This window comes from Oryx dammah, unplaced genomic scaffold (genome assembly GCF_014754425.2).
Source record: "Oryx dammah isolate SB20612 unplaced genomic scaffold, SCBI_Odam_1.1 HiC_scaffold_8, whole genome shotgun sequence".
NCBI classification, from domain to species: Eukaryota; Metazoa; Chordata; class Mammalia; order Artiodactyla; family Bovidae; genus Oryx; species Oryx dammah.
In genome coordinates this window covers 45,780,388-45,805,988 of record NW_024070192.1, presented here as the reverse complement: position 1 = coordinate 45,805,988, position 25,601 = coordinate 45,780,388, and positions in this window count along the sequence as shown.

Sequence of the window (25,601 nt, the reverse complement as noted above, 5' to 3'; positions counted from 1 at the left end):
AGGAGGAGAAGGGGACGACAGGATGAGATGGCTGGATGGCATCACCGACTCTATGGACGTGAGTCTGGGTAAACTCCGGGAGTTGGTGATGGACAGGGAGGCCTGGCGTGTGGTGATTCATGGGGTTGCAAAGAGTCGAACATGACTGAGCGACTGAACTGAACTGAACTGAGCCACCACGGAGACCAGGAGCCAAGGACCTGAGATCAGAAACGGCCTGACTTTCCATCAGGCCAGAAGATGGAAAGTGTTGATAACATGAGCTATTCACAAGCCCATTGACCCAGAACTTAGTCTTACTCGATGGTAACCTTGTTGCAGAGAGCTGGATGCAGAACTGGGTCAGACAGAGAAGGCAGGTTAACGCTCCCCACTTTATCATCTATCTCATTTCTCGACAGATGAGAAAACTGAAGCTCAAGGAGAGCTGGTGGATTTTTCCCGGAACTAGTAGCAATGGTAGAGCCTTAAGCTATTAGAACGTCTGTGCTTTCAGGCTCCTCTCTCTGCTCCAGCAGATGCCTCCCAGAGGCCTCTCTTTCTAGGAGACCATGTGAATAGGTCAGCAGAGCTGCTTCCACATCGTCTAGGTGGCTGGGTTTAGATGCTCCTGGTGGTAGTGGGGACTCTTCCCCTACCCCAGCCCCGGAGAAGGCTCTCCTGGGGGAAACCAGCACCCCATGGAGTGCCTGGGGAGCATTCATGAGCTGAGGGAGCAGAGATGTAATTGGAGTGGAAATGGCCACTGATAGCTTTGAAAAAATGTACTTTCCTGGTCCTCTGGGCTTTGCCTGGGCCAGAAAGAAACCATGGCTCTGCTCCTAAAAGTTGCCACCAGGCATCCCGGCTGCTCACAGGTGTAGGCAGTGAAATACGCAGACAGTGGTGGTATGTGTGGGTGGGTGCCCGTGTGTGTTTACCGGAAAACATCCCGCTTTGAAAGGAGTCAGATGGGAAATGTCAGTCAGAGTGATGGAAAACACTCATTCCGGTTGGGTGGCATCAGACATGTCTTTCATTTACCTGCTGAGTTTAGAACTAACTCACATCACCACCGGTTCCACTGTGCACGCACTAGATTCAACAGAAGAAGGCTGGCAGCCGTCAGAGCTCTATGTGAGGTCCCTGCAATGAGGGGTGCACCCTTTGGAAGGGGTAATAGCTCATTAGGTCAGTCGCAGCAGGACTTGGCACAGGAAGCAGGTAGATGTGGGTAGGGACCCAGGTGAGTACTCCAGCCAAGCTTAGGTGCTGGTCCCAGGGCCCTTGTTTACTGTTAGCATATTCTGAGCCCCCTCCCTTCGACTCCATCAGGGAGGCACAGATTCCCAAAATCTGCCCCTTGTCTGTCCAAGGAGAAGGGTCCCAAGACCAGAGCTTGTCTGAAAACCCTGTGCTCATTGTTCCAAGACATGGAAGTTTTTAAATGCCCTTTTGACTTTGTACTTTGTCATTTTGTTTAGGTACAGTGTCCCTGTTCTTCCCCTTTGACTTTTGGAATCTTAGACATTTTGTCTGTCACTCAGAAAAACAGTAGGGGTGGACTTTGTATGAATTCTCCAGAGGCACCCCCCACCACCATCACCAATTCAAAAGTCAAGAAAGGAAGAAAAAGTCCATTTTTACTTACTGCTATAAACTGGTTGGAGTTTTGGCAAGGCTGGAAGCATGGGATCTGAAATAAAATAGCCTCATCCTTACAATCTTCTATTCAGATATTTATAAACTCTTCATCAGAGCTTCCAATTCGTTGTCACAATATTTGATAAGATATTGACTTATTTTATGTACTGGATATATGATGTTATTTTAATCAAATTCATGAGAAAGATTGATGTGGGAAGAAAAGCTCTAACATGTAAGGGCCCTTATGTAACCAACACTTAAAATATGCTTGTTTCATTATCCCAGCAGGACTATTAGGCTACACTATCCCCATTTCTCAGCTCAGAAAACTGAGACTTAGCAGTGAAATGAACAGCTCAAGCTTATACAACCACTCAGTAGCAAAACCACAGTTTGTCTCCTAAATATACGTTGTTCTTACTGTCCCATACTCACTCATTCATTCAGGGTCCCTCTTGTTTCTACTCACTGCATATCTCAAAATTCTATGCTGTATTTGAATTTATATGTGTGTCCTTCATTCAACAGTAAAAGCTTTCAGGTGGTGTCAGTTGTATAGCAAAATGATGGAGGGTGAGTCTGTTTGCCCTTTGGCATAAATGATAAATTTGGAAGTAAGTTTCATGAAAAGGAAAAAAGATTTCACCATAGACTATGATGACAACTGACTATAAATTAATATAACTACATATCAATCAAATAATAGAGTTATACATCAATGGCATGGCACTTGGCTTTTGCAAACTTTACCAAATTTTGGAGATTTCTATTAACTCTGGGATTCTTTCTAAGATATTCTAAGACTCAACACTATCTCCTGGAATTATTTCCCCCCCAGGATCTCCTCATATTTTTTTAAGTAATTAAAAGTTTAAGCTTTGGAGCCAGCTTGTAAGGGTGTGAGTCATGGCTTCACGGCATACCAGCTGTGTGCCTCGGTTTCCTTCTCTGTTTGAGGATACTTAAGCAAATGAGGATACTTAAGCAAATCAGAATTCTGGGACTTCCCTGGTTGTCCAGTGGTTAGGACTTTGCGCTTCCACTCAGGGGGTGAGGTTCGATTCCTGGTGGGGGAACTAAGATCCTGCAAGTGACGTTGTGTAGCCAAAAAAAAAAAAAAAAAGAGGGGATTCCAAGATCACTAGAAAGAATACATCAATTTGTATATTATGAATATTATTGATTATGAAGATAGTTAGCATATAGTAAGTACTTCATAAATGGTAGCTTTTATAATGATAGACTTCCCTGGTGGCTCAGATGGTAAAGAATCTGCCTGCAGTGCCGGAGACCCGGGTTTAATCCCTGGGTTGAGAAGATCCCCTGGAGAAGGGAATGGGTACCAACACAGTATTCTTGTCTGGAATATCCCCATGGACAGAGGAGCCTGGTGGGCTACAGTCCATGGAGTCGCAGAGAGTCAGACACAACTGAGCCACTAAGCACAGCACAGCAAAGCATTATAATCTGATATTTTGCAATCACTAATAAACAGGATGATACTTTATATTTGGCAACTGGATAGTTCCTAAAATTGGGTGAGGGAAATTGTTTCTTCCACTTTTGATAAACAAAAATTAGCATTCACGATCATCTCTGTGAAATGAAGGTTTGGGGGCTGGTGGCTCTCCATCCACCGTTGGCCATCATCTCCCTGTCTGTATGCCCATCTACTAGCTCCATTATGGTAGAAACACCTTGGCCACACCAGTAACCTTTGGGACAGAGAAGCTGGAGGTTTTTGTTTACTTGGATGTTTATAACAACCAGGCTCACATTCACACCCATAACTAGGCCCATTGCAGTCTCCCCTCATTTCTGCAACCTGTGTGGTCCTCACACATGTCATGAAGGTTATGACCACAGCCCAGACAGTTTGGGAAAATCTTAGATTCATAAGGAATCCTTACATTTGGCTTTGGCATTTAAGTCCAAGTGCTGCAGGAATCTTGCAAAGTTTTTAATTCAAATTTTATTTCCATATATATTTGATTCGTTGAGGCTCATTTAAAAGAACAACACACAACTTAAATATATGCTGCATATCAAATTTTATCCACAAATCCATTAACTTGCCACAGATCACTTTCATGCAATTTTTAGAAATCTTCTCCCCATAGTTATGCATCCATATCAGAACTTATTGAAAAATGAGTCATTGGTTATGAAGGTTGCATCTTAGCACTGATTTTTTTCCAAGATAAATTTCTGCCTGAGCATCTACGTCTGTGAAATTACAGTTCCATAGCACAGAAGCACAGTCTCATGTTCAATTAAGAACCAGGCAAGAGAAGGTACTTGACTTTCACCATGGCCCGATGGTTGGCTGTGCAATTATAACCAATTGTGGAACTCATCAGAGTCATGATAATGTCACACATCAAAGTAACTAAAGTTGGCACTTATTCTAAGCTTCGCCTCTTCTGTCTGACTTCTTAATGCATGATAAAAGGTACAACTTACTGTTAAAAACTGTAAGAGATTTGACTCCCAAGCTCAATTTTCCAACTACTCCCTTTTCAAGCTCCTGTATCCATTTAATTGAAGAATTATCTTGAGATTGCCAGACGAGGTATTGGAGACTGGAATCATTTGCAGCTACTTCTGTACATGAATCGGGGTTTTCTCAGTATTCTGCAAAGTTGAAAAAACTGGAGGAGTAAATTACCTTCTCAGTTTACTGGTAGCCTGATTTCAAAGGTTTCATTATGTTTATCAAAACAATCTCATAGATTGTATTATAATCAGTGACTCATTGTAAATAAAACTAACTGATTTATATTGGAACTTCTGATATAAATGCATGCAGTCAAAATCCCACAGTAGTCAGTTTTCTATATTGGGGTCCCTTATGAAATTCCCTGCAAGAAAAACATACATTTTGTTTAAAGTTTGGGGGCTTTTTCTCTTTTTAATTGTTTTCATTGGTGCATAATTGCTTTACAATGTGGTATTAGTTGTGTGTGAATCAGCTGTGTGTATATATCACCTTCCTCTTGAGCCTCCTCCCCACCCCTCTTGATCATCACAGAGCACCGAGCTGAGCTCCCTGTGCTATACGTCAGCTTCCCATTAGCTAGCTGTTTGATGACGGTAGTATATATATGTCAAAGCCCCTCTCCCGATTCATCCCGCCCTCCCCTTCCCCTGTGTCTGCAAGTCCATTCTCTACATCTTCATCTCTATTTCTGCCCTACAAATAGGTTCATCTCTACCATTTTTCTAGATTCCATATATATGCATTAATACACAAGATTTGTTTTTCTCTTTCTGACTTACTTCACTCTGTATGACAGACTCTAGGTCCATTGACATCAGTACAAATGACCCAATTTTTTTTCTTTTTCTGGCTGAGTAATATTCCACTGTACACGTGCACCACATCTTCTTTCTCCATTCCTCTGCTGATGGACATTTAGGTTGCTCCTATGTCCTGGCTACCATAAACAGTGCTTCAGGGAACACTGGGGGTGGGGGTGTGCTCAGCCACTCAGTCACGTCCAATTCTTTGCGACCCCTTGGACTCTACCCTGAAAGGTTGCTCTGTCCATGAAATTTTCCAAGCAAGAATACTGCAGTGGGCTGCCATTTCCTACTCTGGGAACGTTGAGGTATATGTGTCTTTTTGAATTATGGTTTTCTCAGGGTGTTTGCCCAGGAGTGGAATTGAAAGCTAATTCTAAGAACTGTCTTTCAAACAGTGGTTTAGTCTCATTCTTAGCATTCCTTCAATCATTGAACCAATATTCACTGGCACCTACCATGTGCCCGGCACTCTGTTGTGTTCTTGGGACACAGAAGTGAGCAAGACAGATGTGGTCCTGGTTCTCATGGAGTTCACCTTCTGCTGAAAGGGAGACCATCAGCAAGTCAACCAGGAATCAAACGAGACAGTTCCAGCCGAGAAGTGCTATGAACAAAGTGAAGAGGAGCCACCGCATGGCAGGATGTGGGCAAAGGAATGGGACCTGTGTTCTTCTCTGTTGATCCCCTTCTAGGTTCACTGTAACCAAGGCAGCTGAACCCACAGTGGGAAAGCTCAGCCCTGGCTGTTCCAAACATCTGCCTTTCATCAGCCTGAAATCCATCTCCCTAGAATTCCACTCATCTCCTCTGCTTCTCCGCTCTGGGGCCTCTCTGAACAGGTCCAATTTCTCTTTCACAAGACAGCCCATCACGGTTTGGTGCACAGAGTTGGAGGCTCCTGGGTATCTCTCTCCCACTCTGAACACCCCCGGTACTCTCAGCTCATCACCATCCCTCTAAGAGTGTAACATCAGCTCTGAAGTCAGTCCATGCGTAATCAAGACAAAGCAATTCCTTAATTCTCTGTTTCTCCACGCTGAAGCCTGTAGCCACTTTTTTCTCTAGTTACGTAACACTGTGGCCTCCTCTCTGACTTACAGTCAACTGAATTTCCCCAGGTTGTCACGGATGGGGATGCTGACGCATCTGCTGGACAATTGCACCGTTATGTTTACAGCTTTGGGCAGGACATTGCAGGATTATCCTAATTGTTTCCTGTGAAGAAAACTAAAACATCAGTAATGGCCACTCGGAATGACTGCAGCCAGGAAAGGTGGCCTTGAGAGCGTGTCCATGTTCCTTCCAGAGCCTCCACCCTCTCTGGGGACAGCGTGTTCCCACTGCCTGCCTTTCACTGTGTAAAGTGACATTTTCTTTGATGGGTTTCCTAATGGCCCCTTTCGGCGTCAAGCAGGGCCCCGTGGTTCAGACATTCTGGATCTGGGCCCTGCATTCACTGTGACACTGTGGTCTGGACACACATGTCCCTTAACTGCCTTTCCTCGGTGGTTAACGACCTCCAGCTCTTCAGGCTTACAGGCTGGCTTTCAGACTTTAATTGAAAAAAAATATGTTAAAAAGTCCATTTAAGCAACTCCAGCCTCCCACTAGCCTTTCACTGCCTGAAAGCATTTTCCCCAAACCACTGGAAATTCTGATTATAAAGACATCTGGAGCCTGTGGTACACCTCCCCCGCAACTGCCACAAATTTCCTCTTTGTCTCAGTTGCCTGTGAATTTCTAGTTATTATCTATCTCTTGCCCAGGAAAAGGGTCATGTCTCACTTGCGAATTCTTTCTTTTCAGGAATCTTCACCCTCCAAGGGCTTCTGGGTCCCCTACTTGCTAGGGCTTTCCTGGTGGCTCAGATGGCAGGGAATCTGCCTGCGTTGCAGGAGACCCAGGTTCAATCCCTGGATCAGAAGATCCCCTGGAGAAGGGAAAGGCAACCCACTCCAGGGTTCTTGCCTAGAGAGTTCAGTGGACAGAAGAGCCTGGTGGGGTCACAAAGAGTCGGACACTTTCACTTTCTTTTCCACTTGCAATAAAGTGTGGATCATGCTTTCTGGTGACCTCCCAGTTGTATAACTGTCTATTATGTATAGCCTGTTCCTCCTTCATGACAAAGATGCTTCAGCCATGTTAATGTGCCCTTGCTGCTGCTGCTGCTAAGTTGCTTCAGTCGTGTCCGACTCTGTGCGACCCCATAGACGGCAGCCCAGCAGGCTCCCCCGTCCCTGGGATTCTCCAGGCAAGAACACTGGAGTGGGTTGCCATTTCCTTCTCCAATGCATGAAAGTGAAAAGTGAAAGTGAAGTTGCTCAGTTGTGTCCAACTCTTTGTGACCCCATGGACTGCAGCCCACCAGACTCCTCCATCCATGGGACTTTCCAGGCAAGAGTACCGGAGTGGGGTGCCATTGCCTTCTCCTAATGTGCCCTTAGAAGAAACCATTCTGTTCTTTCAACCAAATAGTCTTGGCTCTCTCTGGTGCACGTGTGTGCATGTGTGTGTGTGTGTGTGTATGTGTGTGTCTATGTGTGCGTGTGTGTCGTATTCATCCCTGGGTGCGTGAAGTAATAACAGACCTAGATTCAAATTCATATCCTGGGTCTTTACTTAAAGCATCATCTGTTTCTTGCAACATTGGACCATGGATTTCTGGTCTATAGAATTAAGCAAAATCTTACTTAAAGGCCAGAGTTCGTTTTTTTTTTAATTTGGGGCATAGGTGCTTTACAATGGTCTATTGGTTTCTGCTCTGCAACAGAGTGAAGCAGCCATATGTATGCATATATCCCCTCCCTCTTACACCGCTCTCTCACCACCACCCTCCACCCTCTAGGGCATCACAGAGCACCGAGCTGAACCCTCTGTGCTATACTGCAGGTTCCCACGAGCCATCTACTGAGGGGGCCAAAAAGGTTCTTTCAGGTTTAATGGGAAAATCTGAAGGAAATTTTTGGCACACCCAGTATTTTATACATGGCTGTATATATATGTCAATCCCAAACTCCCAGTTTATTCCACTCACACCCCCAACGTGTCCATTCCCTATCTCTGCATCTCTGAATCTGCCCTACATACAACAGGTGTCAACATTGCTTCTCAATTTCCCACCTGGCTCCCTGGGAGCCTCTTGTATGCACGACAATATAACCATATCATGGCTGCTTTAAAACATCTTTTTTAAAAGCTTAAAGTTTTCAGGAAAAAGTCTAAACATCTTACTTAGCCCTGAAGCTCTGCAATGGACTGAACATTTCTACTCTCCCAATACTTGTATATTCAAGCTCTGACACCGCCCCCCACCCCAGTCTGATAGTATTACCAGGTGAGGTCTTTGAGAGGCAGTTAGGTTTAGATGAGGTCACAAGGTTGAAGCCCACACGATGAGATTACTGTCCTTATAAGAAAAGGAAGAGACACCAGGGTCTCTTCTCTCTGCCATGTGAAAGCACAGCAAGAAGGCCACCATCTACAAGCTAGGAAGAGTGTTCTCAATGGGAAGCAAATAAGCCTGCACCTTAGTCTAGGGCTTCCCAGCCCCCAGAGCTGTGAGAAATGAATTTCTGTTGCTTAAGTCCACCCATCTGTGGTATTTTGTCATAGCGATCTCCTCCTAGTCCCTAGGAGACTAGGGACAAGATTCATTAAGGACTAGACTCTCTGCTACTTCTCTGCCCATAATTCTCACTGTGGCCATGCAGTTATCCCCAGAGCATGCTGTACTCTTCTACTTTTCTATCCTGTGGTGTGAGGCACTCCCTCTACCTGAAATGCCCTTGCTCTTTTCATTTTGTTAAACATTTCCCCCAGAGAGCTTTCCATGAGCCTCTGAGGAGGGCCCTGGCATCCGAGTGGAGCAAGGAGGCCATATCTGGAGTGTGGAAGGAGCAGGAGGCTGAGGCCTGCTGCTGCTGCTGCTGCTGCTGCTGCTGCTGGCGGCACCTGTCTCTAGCTGGAGTAACAATGACCGGCATGACAAGGAGACCAGGAAGAAGACATTCCTTGCCCCTACTTTCCAGTCTCCCCCTAATGTCGCCTCGTTGCAAGACCTAACAGCAAGCCTGGGCTTCCCTGGTGGCTCAGATGGTAAAGAATATCCACCTGTAATGTGGGAGATCGGGGTTTGATCCCTGGGTTGGGAAGGTCCCCTGGAGGAGGAAATGGCAGCCCACTCCAGTATTCTTGCCTGGGAAATCCCATGGACAGAGGAGCCTGGCGGGCTTCGTCTATGGGATCCTGAAGAGTGGGACATGACTGAGCAACTAACACACACACACACACAAGGCAAGCCAGTTAGAATACCTAACCATCTTGGTTTACCCCAAACTAAGGGGTTTTCTGGGATGTGGGCCTTTCAGTGCTACACTGGGGACAGTTGTGGGCAAGCTGAGACACAGGGATCAAGCTCACTCCCCTAGAGCCAGCAAGCAAAAGAGAAATGTGATTTGCAGAGTCCCAGTCCCAGAATTGTGTAGCAGAGTGGATTTGGAGCTGCGAGACAGTGAGTAAATGACTAGCATAATGAATGATCAGTTAGTGTTGTTTGAATTAATTACTGCATTGTCTGGATAATTGGGGGGGGCGGTTCTAGGAACTTGAGACTCTGGGTATTGGGAATGTGCTGGCAAGTTTACAATTTACAGCCCTAAGCTAGCCTGCACCCAATGTTTCTATTCCACAACAGTCTCTTAAACATCTTTTCTGTTGATAGTTCTGTTTAGATCTCTTATCTCAATTGCCTCCTGGATCATTTCCTAGGTTCTTCTGAAATGAGACACTCTATGTTGCTCCCCAGAGTCTGAAGGGTGGCTAGCACCTGAATCTCAGAGGCACATATTAGGTCCGGTAATGCAGCTTATAGCTAGTTGCATGATTCTTTCCGGGAACAGCTCTTCAAGGAATGTATACAGAATCAAATGAGTCTTACTCATTAAAGTAGGGTCCACGGGCATCACTTGGGAGCTTGTTAGAAATGCTGAATCCCAGGCCGCTCCTCTGACCTAAGGAATCAGACTCTGCAAAGATGCTCAGATAAAATTTGTGTGCAATTAACATCTGAGAAACGTCCATCTAGACCAGAGGTTTTCAACCTTTAGAATGAATTTGGGAGCTTACAGACATTCTCATGTCTGGGTGATAAGCTCAGAGATCATCAGTTGGTTGGGGTCAGGCAGAGAGTCGTATTTTTAAAGACCCCCAGGTGATTTTAATGGGCAGCCAGGATGGCAGACCACTGATCCAGAGCCTGAATGAGATCCCAAGGCATCATACTGTTAGCTATCCAATTATCTCGCTTTTGCTGTGTACAGAGGCACAGAAATGAAATAACTGAGTCCCAATATCCCTGTTCCAGGCAATTTAATGATATTTCTGAGGCTGCAACTAAGGCCTCCTGACTCCTCCTGATTCAAGTCCTAACATACAACTGTCACTGAAATTCCATTGACATTTGTAGTTATTTATGTATGAGAGGATACTTTAAGATTGCGTCATCAGATATTTGATCCAGTTAAGGATGTTGCTGAATAACTAGGAGAGTTATCTAGGGGTAAAGAACATGATCTGAATGAATCACAAGCACAGAAATTCAGCTGGGCATTCATTCAGGCAGGACAAATACTCTTGAACGAGGAGAAACTGTCGAGACTGCCCAAGTCTTTTTGTGTCTTGAAGAACCCATCAGTTGGGGATTGCTTCTTCTACATCCTACCATTTCAGTGCAACTTTGTTTAATTCAACCATTATTTATTAAACATCCATGTGAAAGTTCCTTGTACGAAGGTAAAAACACGGGACTGCTGCTTCAAATCTTTATTAGAGACAAATAGTAATAGAAGTGAAAGACATATATGTGTGTGTGTGTGTGTTTATATATACACGAACACTCTATATATATCCTAAATTGCATTAGAGAAGAATAGGTAAATCAATACAGTAAGTCTCCTCTATACTAATGAGTTCTGTTCCAAGAGGGCATTCATAAGACCAGTTTGTTCAAAAGTCCTACAAAGTAAGCCTAGGTTCCCAACTAACACAGTCGACTATAGAGTACTATAATGTAATAGGTTTATAATACTCTTCACACAAGTGATACATAGAAAACAAACACTTTTTTTTTAATTTTTAATCTTACAGTACAGTACCTTGAAAAGTACAGTGGTATAGTACAACAGCTGACATACAGGGGCTGGCATTGAGTGAATAGGCAGGAAGAGTGACTGCAGGAGGGAGAGGAGGTGGGAGATGGAAGAGCTGAAGGACCGTCAGCAACAGGAGATGGAGGGCAAGCTGCAATGTCACTCACTCCTGACACTGATGGAACATGCTTTAACATCTTTGAGAGCTTGCATCTGCAAGGTTCCTATATAGAGGGTCTTACTACATGGACTTAAAGAGAAGTATGCCACATCCAGGTGAAAGCAGATGGATTACCAAGTGTTTCTGGTGGAGGCTTGAGGATGGTGTTGAGGAAGAGGTTTTCACGTGAACAGACAGTGGGAAGAGTAGTTCAAAAAGAAGGAAAGGCGATAAACAAAGACCTGGATGTAGAAGTACTCGGGTGAGGTGACGCTAGTGAAAAAAAGAAGCTGAAGCTCGAGGGGTAGATTGGAGGCCATATTATGGACAGGTGTGCATGCATGCCAGAGCCAGAAGTTAGAATGCATTTAGCTCAACAGGATAGATCACTGAAGAATTTTAAATTTATGTAAGCCCTGTGGAGGGTTAATGAAGGTTCTTAGGGCAAGATTGGAGGCAGGCAGCAGACCACTATGCCAACAGTCCAGATCAGAGTAAGGTGATTCTGAAGCTGAGTGGTGTTTTGGGGGAAAGAAAGGAGGATGTAATGCAAAACTCATTGGATCTAGGCCTTAATTAGCCCATTTAGGAGAACATTTATGGGGTAAGTAGACATTATGTTTACACTGGTTAATTGAAAGTACATTTCCCGGGGGTTAAATTACAGTGAACACTATTAAATCACAATTAAGATCTATCTGGATATCTACACCATTATGGATTTTGTGGGTGTTGGGACTGGCTCAGTTTATTGTTGAACAGCAATGTTTTTCAAATTTCCCAGTATTTGCAAAACTAACTGTGAACAGGAAGCTCAGAGCCAACCTGAGGCTATTGGTTGAGGAAAACCCGAAGTCCTTAGCCTGTCAGGATGACCCCAGCTACCAAGGAGCCCTGAGGGGATTTCAAGGTCTAGGACTGCAGAACTTGTCACCTCCTGGGGATTTGACAGATCCAAAGAGAGGTGGGAGGTGAGGGAGGTGAAGTCACTCAGTTGTGTCCGACTCTTTGCGACCCCGTGGACTGTAACCTACTAGGTAGATCTCCGTCCATGGGATTCTCCAAGCAAGAATACTGGAGTGGATTGCCATTTCCTTCTCCGGGGGATCTTCCTGTCCCAGGGATCGAACCCGGGTCTCCCGTGTTGGAAGCAGATGCTTTAACCTCTGGAGTGGGAATGTATTATTCAAATGAAGGCTTACCTCACACAGCACAGAAGGATGCAGAAGGCCAGGAAATCCACAGAGTTAAAACCCATTGAACTTTCAGCTCAGCAAATCAGTGTAGAGAACAAGAGTTACAGAAACACAGATATAATTTATTGATTCCCTTCAAATAGCATTTATTTTGCCTTAATCATAGAGCCCCAGATGTGTTAAGTACTGTGAAGTCAAAACAATGGCAAAGATGAATTAACAGACTCAGGCTCAAATTCCATCACTTTTCACTTATGTAACCTTGCTTAACTTCCCCAAACTTTAGTTTCCTCAGCTAGCAAGGGGGCAAAATAGTAGTGCTTGCCTCTCAAAGCTGTAGGAGAGTTACATAAGTAATGATAATTGTAAGGAATGATGCTAAAGCTGAAGCTCCAGTACTTTGGCCACCTCATGCGAAGAGTTGACTCATTGGAAAAGACTCTGATGCTGGGAGGGATTGGGGGCAGGAGGAGAAGGGGACGACCGAGGATGAGATGGCTGGATGGCTGAGTGAACTCCGGGAGTTGGTGATGGACAGGGAGGCCTGGCGTGCTGCGATTCATGGGGTCGCAAAGTGTTGGACACAACTGAGCGACTGAACTAACTAATATACATATAAATAGTAATAGCATATATGTAATAACATGAGTCTGAGCGAACTTCTGGAGTTAGTGATGGACAGGGAGGCCTGGCATGCTGCGATTCATGGGGTTGCAAAGAGTTGGACACGACTGAGCGACTGAACTGGACTGAATTGAACTGAATAGTGTAATTATATACAATTATTAATAATTCCATATAGCTAATAATTATATGATATATGAGCATTTATGTCTGAGGCTTCCCTGATGGCTCAGATGGTAAAGAATCTATCTGCAATGTAGGAGACTCAGGTTTGATCCCTGGGTCAGGCAGATCCCCTGGAGAAGGGAATGGCTACTGACTCCAGTATTCTTTACTGGAGAATTCCATGGACAGAGAAACCCAGTGGGCTGCAGTCCATGGGTCACAAAAAGTCAGACACAACTGCATGACTAATATTTTCACTTTACTTTCATGTCTATAAGTTGCTCTAAGAACTCTAATCTTGCCAACTATAAGAAATCTTCTCTAATAACGCCCAAATCCTTATGATGATGGAAGTCACAGTAGCATATGAATAGTAAAAAGGTCACAGAATTTGAAATCAAGCACTAGAATTTGAGTCCCAGCCTCTAGCATTAAAAGGTAGCTATGGGATCTTCTGCTAGTCACCTGCCTTATCTGAACCCAGAATGGACAACCTAGCTGTAAATACAAGCCAGCGTGGTATTGTGTAAACCTAAGTGTTGATGGAACAGAACTTCAGGGTGAGACTGGCATGAGTAAACAATTAAAATGATCTGGGGCTTATCAGAAAAGACTTCTTAGAGTTGACAAGATTTGAGCTTAGAGCAATTTATAGACATTAATGGAGAAGAAATAGAGAGAAATATGTATAAAGGACTGATGATTGGACTTAGCAATTCATGTGCAAGAGAGATAAAACACATTTGCCTAGAAGTGGAAGAGTCTTGCTGGAATGTAATTAGGGGGAAAAAAAGCTTACTAAGTGCTTGCTAAAGTTCTAAGTGCTTTAGGTGTTTCAGTGTGTTCTACCTTCAACAAACTCTATGAGATGCATATGCAATTAACTCCAATTAACAGATAAAGCAACTTGGCTAAGATAAGTTGCTTTACCTATTAGTCCAGGGCCACCTAAGAACCCAGGTAGTCTGGACCCATTTGTTAGATCCTTAACCGCTATGATACATTGTGTTGGAGGTCAGGTCAGAAAGATGGGGATTCTCTTGAATTAGTTTTACAACGTGAAAGTTCCATGAGAACAGAGACTACACCTGTCTTGACCATTATTACACCCACTGTGCCTGGCACATAGTGGAGACTCAATAAATATTTGTTGAAAATGTGGATGGAAGTGTAAGTGAAAGGGGGAGTCTAGCTGCTCACCACTCAAAAGCCATTAAAGAGACCAGGTTGGTAGAAAGGAAAATTTGCTCATTTTGGATGCTGGCAGGCAGTGGGGATGAAGAACTCCTGGCCAAGGGCTGACTCCCCGCTCCACCGACAGTCAGGGGTGAGAGCTTTCATAGACAGAGGGAGGGGCTACATGCAGAAACGACACGGCTCTAACAGTCATCTTGAAATCCGTCATCGGTGGTCAGAGCAGTGCCATCTTGATTGATTTAGGTACAATTAATCTTCAGTTCCACGGCTGGTTTGTTCCCATTTCCTTGAGGCCAGTTCTTGGAATTGTGGCAGTTTATATCACGAATGCAATCTGGTCGTTCTATAGTTGACTTCTTCTGTCTGGTGGGGGTTTCAGTATCTATAAGACAGCTCCCAGGATATGGCCCAGAATATTATCTATAGCCCTTGAGGAGGAACTAAAGGTTCCCCTTTGCTTAATGATGATTATAATTTGGTCTCCTGTGACTGTTTCCCTTTGTTTCTGCATTTTCTCACTTTCCTGATTAAACTTGTTCTTTGGCTAAAGGTTTTGGGCAGGCAGAGGGCATGGGGGATAAGGACCTTAGGGTCCTGCTCCATTTCAGAGCACTTGGCAGGGCCATCTCTTCTCTTTCTTTGGAAGTCCATCCTGGGGTGGGACCTTCCGGTGCTCTGGGGCCTGGCCAATGTGATGGGCAGAACACTGCTCAGACATAGCAGGACTCTCAGAAACTCCTTAAACTCTGAGAAGAGGATAGTCTGGTCCACTGAAAACACAGTAGTAGCACTCTCTTGGTGGCAAAGATGAATTTGTTACAGTGAGAAACAACAGAAATGGTGTCATCTTATATCTTTCGAAAATAGGATAACAATGTTTCGTTGGTTACCTGATGCCTCGGAACAGAGTAGATCAAGGGCTTGGAGCCTCAAGTCCCTTTTCCCTTCTCTCATGTTAAATCTGGCTGCATTTATTCAGTCACCAGGTTCAAAGAGACTTCCCGTGCCCCTCTGAATAGCCCTTTCCAACCCTGCCAGTGATGGGAAGACAGTGGTTGACCCAGTGATGGGAAGACACTGGTTGAGCTGACATCTATTTTGCTTCACATGAGACAAGAAGGATCTGTAACAGAAACCATCAAACCCCAATAACAGGTCCTAGACCTTATTTAATGGGCTTCTAGAGACCGCCAAGGGAAGAAGGTTTATCTAAAAAGTAACCTTGCCTAGAAGGTGTTCGGAGTAGGAAGTTCAGCACTCTCATGGGTACAATGCCGTGTTCACTGATAGCTATTTAAACATCATGCTGTGGCCCTGCTGTAAAGTCCTCTGTACGTAGAGAGGGCTTGGAAGGAAAAGGGTAGTGATGGGGATATGATCAGTATAGAAACTGATGCTGACGGTGGACTCTGTTTCCTTAGCAAGAATGGTGATGGCTTACATTGGTGTGGCGAGCAAGTCAAATTCCCTAGCCATGTTTATACACTATGGTTTATTTCAAGCCACCAATACACCTGGAAGCAGTACTAGGACCTCTATTTTATAGATGAGGAGACCAAAGCTCAGAGAGAAAATGCCAAGACTAACTCCTGGTCTGGGTTCTCTTCTCCTTTTCACCTTGCTGCTTCTCCCTGAAACCATTAGCATGACATTTGACAGAGAGTGCATAGCTCCATGGGCTTCCCAGGTGGCGCTAGTGGTAAAGACGCTGCCTGCCAGTGCAGGAGACACAAGAGATGTGGGTTTGATCCCAGATCCCCTGGAGGAGGGCATGGCAACCCATTCCTGTATTCTTGCCTGGAGAATCCGGCGGACAGAGGAGGCTGATGGCTCCATAGTGTCACAGAGTCGGACACAACTGAAGTGACTGATCACACATGCATGCATGCAGAGCTCTGCAGCACCAACATCTAGACTGTCTTCTTAATCATACCCACACCCACCCCCTCCACACACATGCACAGATGAAGACATCTGTTCGTTTCTTCCAACAATTCCATGATATTTCTTAATATCTATATGGTCTTCCCTGGTGGCTCAGATAGTAAAGATGCAATGCGCCAGATCTGGGTTTGATCCCTGGTTTGGGAAGATCCTCTGGAGGAGGGCACGGCAACCCACTCCACTGTTCTTGCCTGGGGAATCCTCATGGACAGAGGAGCCTGGTGGGCTACAATCCATAGGGTCACAAGGAGTCAGACATGACTAAGTGACTCAGCACAGGACAATATCTATATACCGTATTTTACTTGTCCATATGGATTCCTATGTTGACTCTAACTCCCCACTGTAACAATCAAACCCACTCCAAAAAAACTGTTGTGCATGCCTTTCAAAGAAACTGCATAAGAATTTCCCTGGTATATATTTCAGAATCTATTCTCTGTAATGTATTTACATATTGACCTGGAGTAAATGAGGCTTCCCAGGTGGCACAGTGGTAAAGAATCTGCCTGCCAATAGAGGAGACACAAGAGATGAGTTCGATCCTTTGGTTGGGAAGATCCCCTGGAGAAGGAAATGGCACCCCACTCCAGTATTCTTGCCTGGACAGAGGAGCTGGCAGGCTACTGTCCATGGGGTCACAAAAGGAGTCAGACATGACTGAGCGACTAAACAACAACAATCGTGTCTTTTGTCCCCTTTCCCTGCCTTCCACAATAAGGCTTTGAGGACAAGCCAAGGGAGGGCAACAAGGAAAAGGAGGACAGAAATAAGAGGCTGGGGAAGGGAATTGAGGGCCGGTTTGCTGCTCTTCAAAGAGGAGTTCTAAGCCAAAGAAGAGGGAGTCTTGTTCTCCGCCCCTCTTTCCTCTCCCCTCTTCAGCCTAGTTTCTGGGCCTTTTGTCTCTTCTAGAGCAAAATCCTGACAGTGTGCCATGTACTTGCGAAAGGATAATTACATCTGTATCCCTGGGAGAGACAGGCCTGGTGTCAGCAGGGAGGAGTCTGATGTGGATGCAAATGGAGCTAAGTGCCCGCATGTGCAAAGCACCAACAGCTCCTGAATTAAATCCTCGACCAGACTTTTCTCTGACCAAAACTTTCCCTGGAGCTCTTTTTAACTCTGAGTCAGAGAAAGATTTAAAAAAACAATAGCTTTACCTATTTACCCAGCTGTGTTCTCTGCTGAAGGAAGAGAAATGACTGAAAGCTCCTTAAGAGAAAAGCACGTGTCCTGGACTTCAGGTGGTGGCTCAGATGGTAAACGGAGGAGGGCATGGCAACCCATGCTACTACTCTTGCCTAGAGTCTGAAGTCCATAGGATCGCAAGGAGTCGGACACGGCTGAAGCGACTGACCTGCAGCAGATGGTAAATCCACCTGCGATGCAGGAGATCAGGGTTCAATCCCTGGGTCAGGAAGATCCCCTGGAGAAGGGAATAGCTACGCACTCCAGTATTCTTGCCTGGAGAATCCCACGGACAGAGGAGCCTGGTGAGCTACAGTCCATGGGGATGCACAGATTCAAATGCGACTGAGTGACTAACACTTTCACTTTCACGGTTTAGCACCAGGCACTCAGTGGACACCGTGAAACTTTCCCGGTGCTGTTCTCAAGCTGGCACTGAACCCACAAGACAACCAGGAATGATCGTCTGGCAGTGATTCCACAATTAGTTCTTTTTTCCTTTAATATCTGTTTGTTTATTCATTTGGCTGTGCCGGGTCTCAGCGGCAGCACGCGGGACCTTTAGTTGCAACATGCAGACTCTTAACTGCAGCATGTGGGAGCTAGTTCCCTGACCAGGGATCAAACTGGGCCCCTGCGTTGGGAGCATGGAGTCTTAGCCACTGGACCACTAGCAAATTCCCTGAAGTTACTGCATATAATCATCTAAACTCCTCTCCAGATACCTGCTGCTGTCTTTAAAAGAGGAAGGAGGATCCACATGGTTGTTTAAGTATTTTGTTCTTTCATTTTCCCCAGGTATATGACTTGACTTAGTCAAGTCTTAGCCACTGGACCACCAGGGACATCGTACACCTATTTCTGTCTCATGTGTGGGGGGGAACATTCTCTCTTATCTACTGATCAATGAACAGGTTCCCCCAAACTCCAGACTAAGAAGGAGAAGGTGTGCAACCTAATTTCTGCTCAAATGTAAGCACAAGATCGTCATTATTTCCTTAAAAAGACAGTCAAGTTCCTAAGCACTTACTTTTGAAATGCAAATATGTTTTCTAACTCCATGAGGGAGATGCTGTAAGAAAAGATGACAGTACTGATGCTCAGCTGTTAGAGATGGGAAGGGCGACATGATTGCCTTCAGGCCCAACTGGGACTCATCTCCTCCGTCATACTCATGCCAAGAATAGATGAAAGGCTTTGTTTTACTTTGAAAAGAAAAAGGGCAAAAGAGAGAACAGGAAATTGAGGCCTGGGAAAGAGGGCCAACCTGCCTCCTCTTCCCCTAAAAGAAGACTCAAGAGAAGCAATTAAAAGAAGTTACTGATAACAAGAAATGACAAGGAGGAAGATGTGTAAGTTATCTGAATAAGCCATCATGTCATAAGTAGACCTTAGCTATAAGCCAAGAAAAATCTGAAGAGATCAGATTTCAGCTTAATAGAAGGAAGAGCTTTTTAACAAGTGGGATGAATTTTTTTCTTTTTAATCAGTTATAAAAAGAGCTGCCTATGAATATGCTGAAATCCTCTTTTTTGGATATGTTTAAGCAAAATCCCTCTCCCTTTCGGTGTTTCTAGAGAAAATATTTCTGCTTTGGGTTAAATGTGGTATGATATCTTCTAATTCTAAAATGATTATGTTCATATAGATTTTAAAATTCAATAACAGCTTCTGAGTAAAAATGTGTAACATGATGTCCTGCCTTGAAGCAGTTGCACAACATTCTGTTTCTCTCTCTCCAACAACCCCAGGGATTCAAACTGCCTTCTCCCCTCTGTGTGTTGGAGTTTCTCTTCTCCAGATGGTAGTAAGGCAGGATGAAACTGAAAGTGAAAGTTGCTCAGTTGTGTCTGACTCTTTGCGACCCCATGGACTATACAATTCATGGAATTCTCCAGGCCAGAATACTGGAGTGCATAGCCTTTCCCTTTTCCAGGGGACCTTCCCAACCCAGGGATCAAACCCAGGTATCCTGCATTGCAGGCAGATTCTTTACCAACTGAGCTCTCAGGGAAGCTGGTAGGGCAGGATGTGACCCAGCGATATCAGGTATTTCCGCATCCTACTATCTCTGAAAATATGCAAAGGGATGCTTCCTATTTGGGGGATTTTCCCCTATTTTTTGTGACGCAAAGGCAAACAGCAAGAACCCAAGCTAACCAAGAAGAAAGTGACAGTTTCCAGAATTCTACTATGGATTCACTTTCTGTGCACCTGACTCCATTTCTATGATTTGCAGTGAACACAGACATTTCTAAACTTTTATAATAACTGAAGGTAGATCTAATCAATGCTCTTCTTACCCTCACATCCCATCCTTTTCTTGAACAGGTAGAGTCTCTTTCTCAGAGGAAAGCCCTTCCCTTTAATGCATTGTCCTGAAGCCACAGGCAAGGTCAAGCTCTCAGTGGAAGCTGGTGGTCATTGTAGTTCATCCTTGTTTCAAGTACTTCATTCCCATCTCAGAAAACTCGTCTAGGGAAGAGAATGCTCATTTTTTTAAATGTAACTACTGCATTTCAAGCTCTAAGACAGACATTTTATATCTGTATTTCATTTAGCCCTCACAATGACCCTAAAAGTAGGTGCTTTCTCCAGCAGAATACTTGTCCTTTAATTTTAGTAGCCAAAGCCCCTTGAGAGCCCTGAGTGCTGAGATAAGTCCAAGACTGATTTGATTATTAGAATCTATGGAATCTTTATCTTCATTGTGTTCACTTACATCATGGGGATGGACAATGAAATATCACAAGTAGGATTAAAATGAATATTCATCAATGTATAAATAAGTCACACTACAATGGTGTACCCCCTGTTCCAGTTATGCTCGGATGGCGTCATTTCACAGTTCATGCCAAGGTCACCTCGACGTTCACCTCCCCTGCTAAGAGGCAGCAGGAGAGAAGGAAGGACTGAGGCTGCCAGGCAGCCTTTATCGGTCATTCAGATATTCTTCTCCTTGGTGGTCTCATCCAACAATCTTACCTCCTCCTTGTGTATTTTAGTCGTAGTACAGCACCTGCTTGAGAGCCCGATTTCCAGATGGATTTGAGGTCTTTTCTTGGGATATGAAATGACACCATTTGAATTCCCCATGCCACATCCTAAGGTGAGCCTTAATGGGTCAAATGCATACTGAAGTTACAGAAACCAGCTGTATATCCCCTCCCTCTCTTGGACCTCCCTCCACCCCATCCCCTCCTCGAGGTCATCACAGAGCACCTGTGCTGTATGTACTATATGGACCATATGTGCTATACGGCAGCTTCCCACTAGCCATCTGCCTTACACACGACATGTATATATGCCAGCACTACCCTCTCAATTTGCCCCACCCTCTCCTTCCCTGCCAATGTCCATTTCTTCTCTACGTCTGTTCCTGCCCTACAAGTAGGTTCATCAGTACCGCTTTTCTAGATTCCACATATGTATATTAATCTATGATATTTGTTTTTCTCTTTCTGACTTATTTCACTCTGTATGACAGTCTCCAGGTCCACAAGTGATTCTTAATAGGTAAGGGTATTTGTGCTGCAATAGTACCTAGTCCTATGGAACTAAAGTATGATAGATCCTAGCCACACGTTCAATCATTGGGTCCCTCTCCTATGTTCCTTATGAAATGAACTCAGTTTTGCTCCTCCAATTGTGATTATCTGCTTTTAGACAAACCCACACCCCCAAAATAGTATTTTATTCCTACTTTATAGAAAAGAAAACTGAGACTTCTAGAGTTTCAGTAAGTTCATCGAGATGGTGTGACTCTAAGTTCACATTAAATATTCGAGTTATTGATGACACACAGAAAAGACCACCCTTCCCTTCAATAATCTACGTGCTGTCAAGATCCAAAGACACTTATGCATCCAACCCCCTCCACAAAGACTTCCAGGCTCCTGCACTACATAAAGCTTTCTCCATTCTGTGTGCCACGTAATTTAGCACCTAATTAGATATTGTCTTACAGTATTCTCCTAATTGCCTCAAGTGTATTTATTCTGCTTCTCCATTAAGTTTATCACAGAGATCCTTGAGGGTAGAATTTTCCTTTTATGTCTCTCTTTTTCTACCCCATCCTTTTCCTACTCCACCCCTAGAGCATAGCAGTAAAAACGTAAAAGCTAGTTCAGTCTGAGCTGTCCTTGGGGCATATGGGCATGGCAGTGATACAAGGCATCACAATAAAAGGGTATGTACAAATACAACATGGGGCATCCCAGGGGGCTCAGTGGTAAAGAATCCTGAATTCCTAATGCAGATGTTGAAGCTGAAACTCCAATACTTTGGCCACCTGATGCAAAGAGCTGACTCATTTGAAAAGACCCTGATGCTGGGAAAGATTGAGGGCAGGAGGAGAAGGGGACGACAGAGGATGAGATGGCTGGATGGCATCACCGACTCAATGGACATGGGGTTTGGGTGGACTCCAGGTGTTGGTGATGGATAGGGAGGCCTGGCGTACTGAGGATCATGGGGTCGCAAAGAGTCGGACACAACTGAGCGACTGAACTGAACTGAATGCAGGAGACTCAGGAGACACTGGTTCGATCCCTGGATCAGGAAGATCCCCTGGAGAAGGAAATGGCAATCCACTCCAGCATTCTTGCCTGGGAAATCCCATGGACAGAGGAGCTTGGCGGGCTGCAGTCTGTGGGGTCACAAAGAGTCGGACGCGTCTGAGCAACTGAGTGTGAGCAGTAATACTGTATGATGGAAAGGGCATTTAAAGACACCTCTGTCTTCCTTTCCTCTTCACTAGCTCTATAACACTGGGAGAGCCAAATGCCCTAGCTGGACCAGTTTCCTCACTGATGAAAGGCAGATATTGAGCTAGATGATCCCCCCTGTTCTTCTAGCCTCACGAATCTGTCTCTGTTAAAGGAAAAGGGAACCCTTATGAATAAAATCCAAGCTGAGCTCCCTGGATCCTGAGGAGGGTTGGTGAGCAAGTGGATGGAGACAGATGCTACAACCTTGATGTTAGAAGCAAATCAGAAGCAGTTCCCAATCATGCCTCACTCCTGGGGATTCCTGTTTGCCTACCATCACAAGCCATGAAGGTGGTAGATGCCTGAACCCACTGGGAGGTCTTCAAAGGAGTCACAATTATGTAAACTCCGCAGGACCGCTGAGTTTCAAGAGAAGGCTGGAGGCAATGTTCTTTTTCTGAGAAGTGAATTAGAAAAGGTAACCTTGATAACTGCGTTGTATCAATCTCATCAACCAAACTGATCATTAAAAGCTAAAAGCTTGGATTCCCCAAAAGGGAATTGATAGACTGCGTAGGTACCTCTACAGGGACCCATCATAATTCAACATTAGTTAATGTACCATTAAAGTATCCACGTAGTTAATGGAATTTCATTGGGGTTTGAGGTTTTTCCTGAGTTGTTTAAATTGCCTCTATCATGAATGACTTCTTGAATTAAAAATTAAATGGACTCTCAAGTATTTAATTAGATACATCTATTACTGAAGTGGGGAAAACAACTGAAATTCACCTTAGAATTTTTTTATTTAAAGGAATACAGTACCTCTTCAAGATGACAAACATTTTGTTGATAGATTTAAATAGAGCTGCTTTTAGGAATAAAACAGTAGCCAGAATTTTCTTCTGTGGTTCTTTCCCTCAATTTGACGGTCTTTTTTAAATTGTATATTTAATTGGAGTATTATCACAATATTGTGATGATATCTGCCATACATGAACATGAATCACCCATAGGTATACACGTGTTTCCTGGGCTCGGAAACCACCCTCCCATTTCCCTGCCCACCCCACCCTTCTCGGTCACCACAGAGCACCAGCTTTGGGTTTCCTGCATCATACAGCCAACTCCAACCCGCCACTGTACCTATGGTGATGTACCTATCTCATACTACTCTCTGAAGCCGTCCCACCCCCTCCCACCCCAGCTGTAACCATCAGTCGGTTCTTTATGTCTGTGTCTCCCTTGCTGCCCTGCACATAGTATCACTAAGACCATCTTTCTAGCTGCCATATATATGCGTTAATACACAGTATGTGTCTTTCTCTTTCTGACTGACTTTCGGATTTGGCAGTCTTAAAGGCACCTTAAGTTTTTATCCTTTTGAGATCTTTAAATGCTTGTGACTATCACAAAAACCCATTATGAGAGTATGAAATGGATGTAGAATGAGGGTCCATGATGGTGAACTGCCAGATGTAGCAAGCTAAGACGCTTGCAGAAGAGGACAGAGCCTCTCCCTGCCCTTATTTGCCGTGAAGCAGGCTAGAAACAGTGTGGCAGGCACATGAATTCCTGTAGGAAGCCCAGGGGTCTCCCTGGGCTGGGTGTGCAGCTGCCGTCATCATAGCCTTCTTTAGGGAGGGAACAGTGGTTATGCCCATAAGCCGCCTTCTCTGACCAGCAGGGGCTGAAAATTAAGATGATTGGTTCGCCTCCCACGTGTCTCCTCTCTTCCATCTACTACACCTGGAGATCACCTCCTTGTAAGGTAACTCCCAGATCACCCTGTTGCTTTGGGTTCTTTTTATCCCATCTACTCTGCTCACAGGCCACCTTGATTTCTCTCCCTTGCTGCCTCTAAAGTCAAGACTTGGTTCCCTTCTTATTATATAGGTTTTGTAGCCATATTTTGCAGGGAAATAAACAAGGAATGCAGAGGGGGAATGGAAAAAAAAAAAAGATACCTGGTAAAGTTAGCTAAATTCTGGGATGACATAAGGATGATAACAAGTGTTTATGAAGGACTCACGTGTGCTGGGCATGGTGTTCCTTTTTCTGTACATATCATCTTGTTCAGTGTTCTTCACAACCCCATGAGGTATCATTATTATCCTCATTTACCAATGGAGAAACAAGGGCTTGACGAAGTTATGATGTGATTTATGCAATGCCAAATAGCAAGTACGTGGCAGAATTGAGATTTGTCTCTTATGAAATACCCCATGTCCAAAACTGCTGTACTGCCTCTTTTCTGAAAAACAAACATAACTCGAACAAAAACTATATAATTGCTGATACCTGTCTGAGATAGTCATGGGGAGTCTTCTCTTCAATTTCTTTCTTCACAGTATGTTTTCAGACATCCTTCTCTATAGTCCTTGGCCTAAAAGCGAAAGACACGCTATTATCTATCTTAATAAATGCCCCCAATCTCAGTGCATAGGCCCACCTGAGCATTCAGAGCCTTATATCCTGCCCTTTGTCTCCAGTGATCTGTTTGGAGCCCTGAGACCTTAAGTTTGGGGAATTCTATCCCCTGACCCCTCTCCTGTCTAGAGCTGGTCTCTGGAGGCCATTTCCACATAATCTCCACATCTTCTCTGCCTTTTATATCACTTATCTGGGCCATGTCCTCATTCTTAACCAACTTCCTTGATTTGGAACAACCCACTCATCTTATTTCCACCCCCTGCTGCTGATTCTGGGGACAGGAAGAGAAGGCAGGCCTGGAGAAGAATAGTACATCCACAGAATGTAAATATCAGGGTAGCCACACCAGATCAGAGGCCACATAAACCAACAGAAAGGACCTAGAACAAGCCAGATGGCACAGGGGGGGGGTTAGATGAGTGATAAAATTCTTAAGAACCAACAAGAAAACATCAGGGGCTGTGAATTGTCAAGAGGATCTGCTGCTACCCAACCCAGCAGAGGTCTGCAACCACAGGTTGTTCCTCTCTGTGGTCTGGTGCCTGCAGCATAGAACTGAATAGCTTGGTGAATGAAGGAAAGGAAAGAACATATAAACAAACCAAAGAAAGAGACGTGGCCAGTGCTAATCAGAGAAGAGACATTAGCATCAGCATAAGACAGACAAAGTTGTCTGATGGCCTTGCTGTCACTCATGATCGTGGTTACTGACTGAGGCCCACTGAGCTTAGGGCATGGAGGGAGAGAGGCAGGCTCTCTGGAGCATGGGATGAGATGCTCATCTGAATCTGATCTTCCGATAAACATCTGCTTCCAATCTTACCTTGACTCTATGTTTTCCAACCTCCCCTGGGTCCAGGAATTGCCACCGTCATTTGTGTAGGTCCTTCTGGACTTTGCCTTCTGC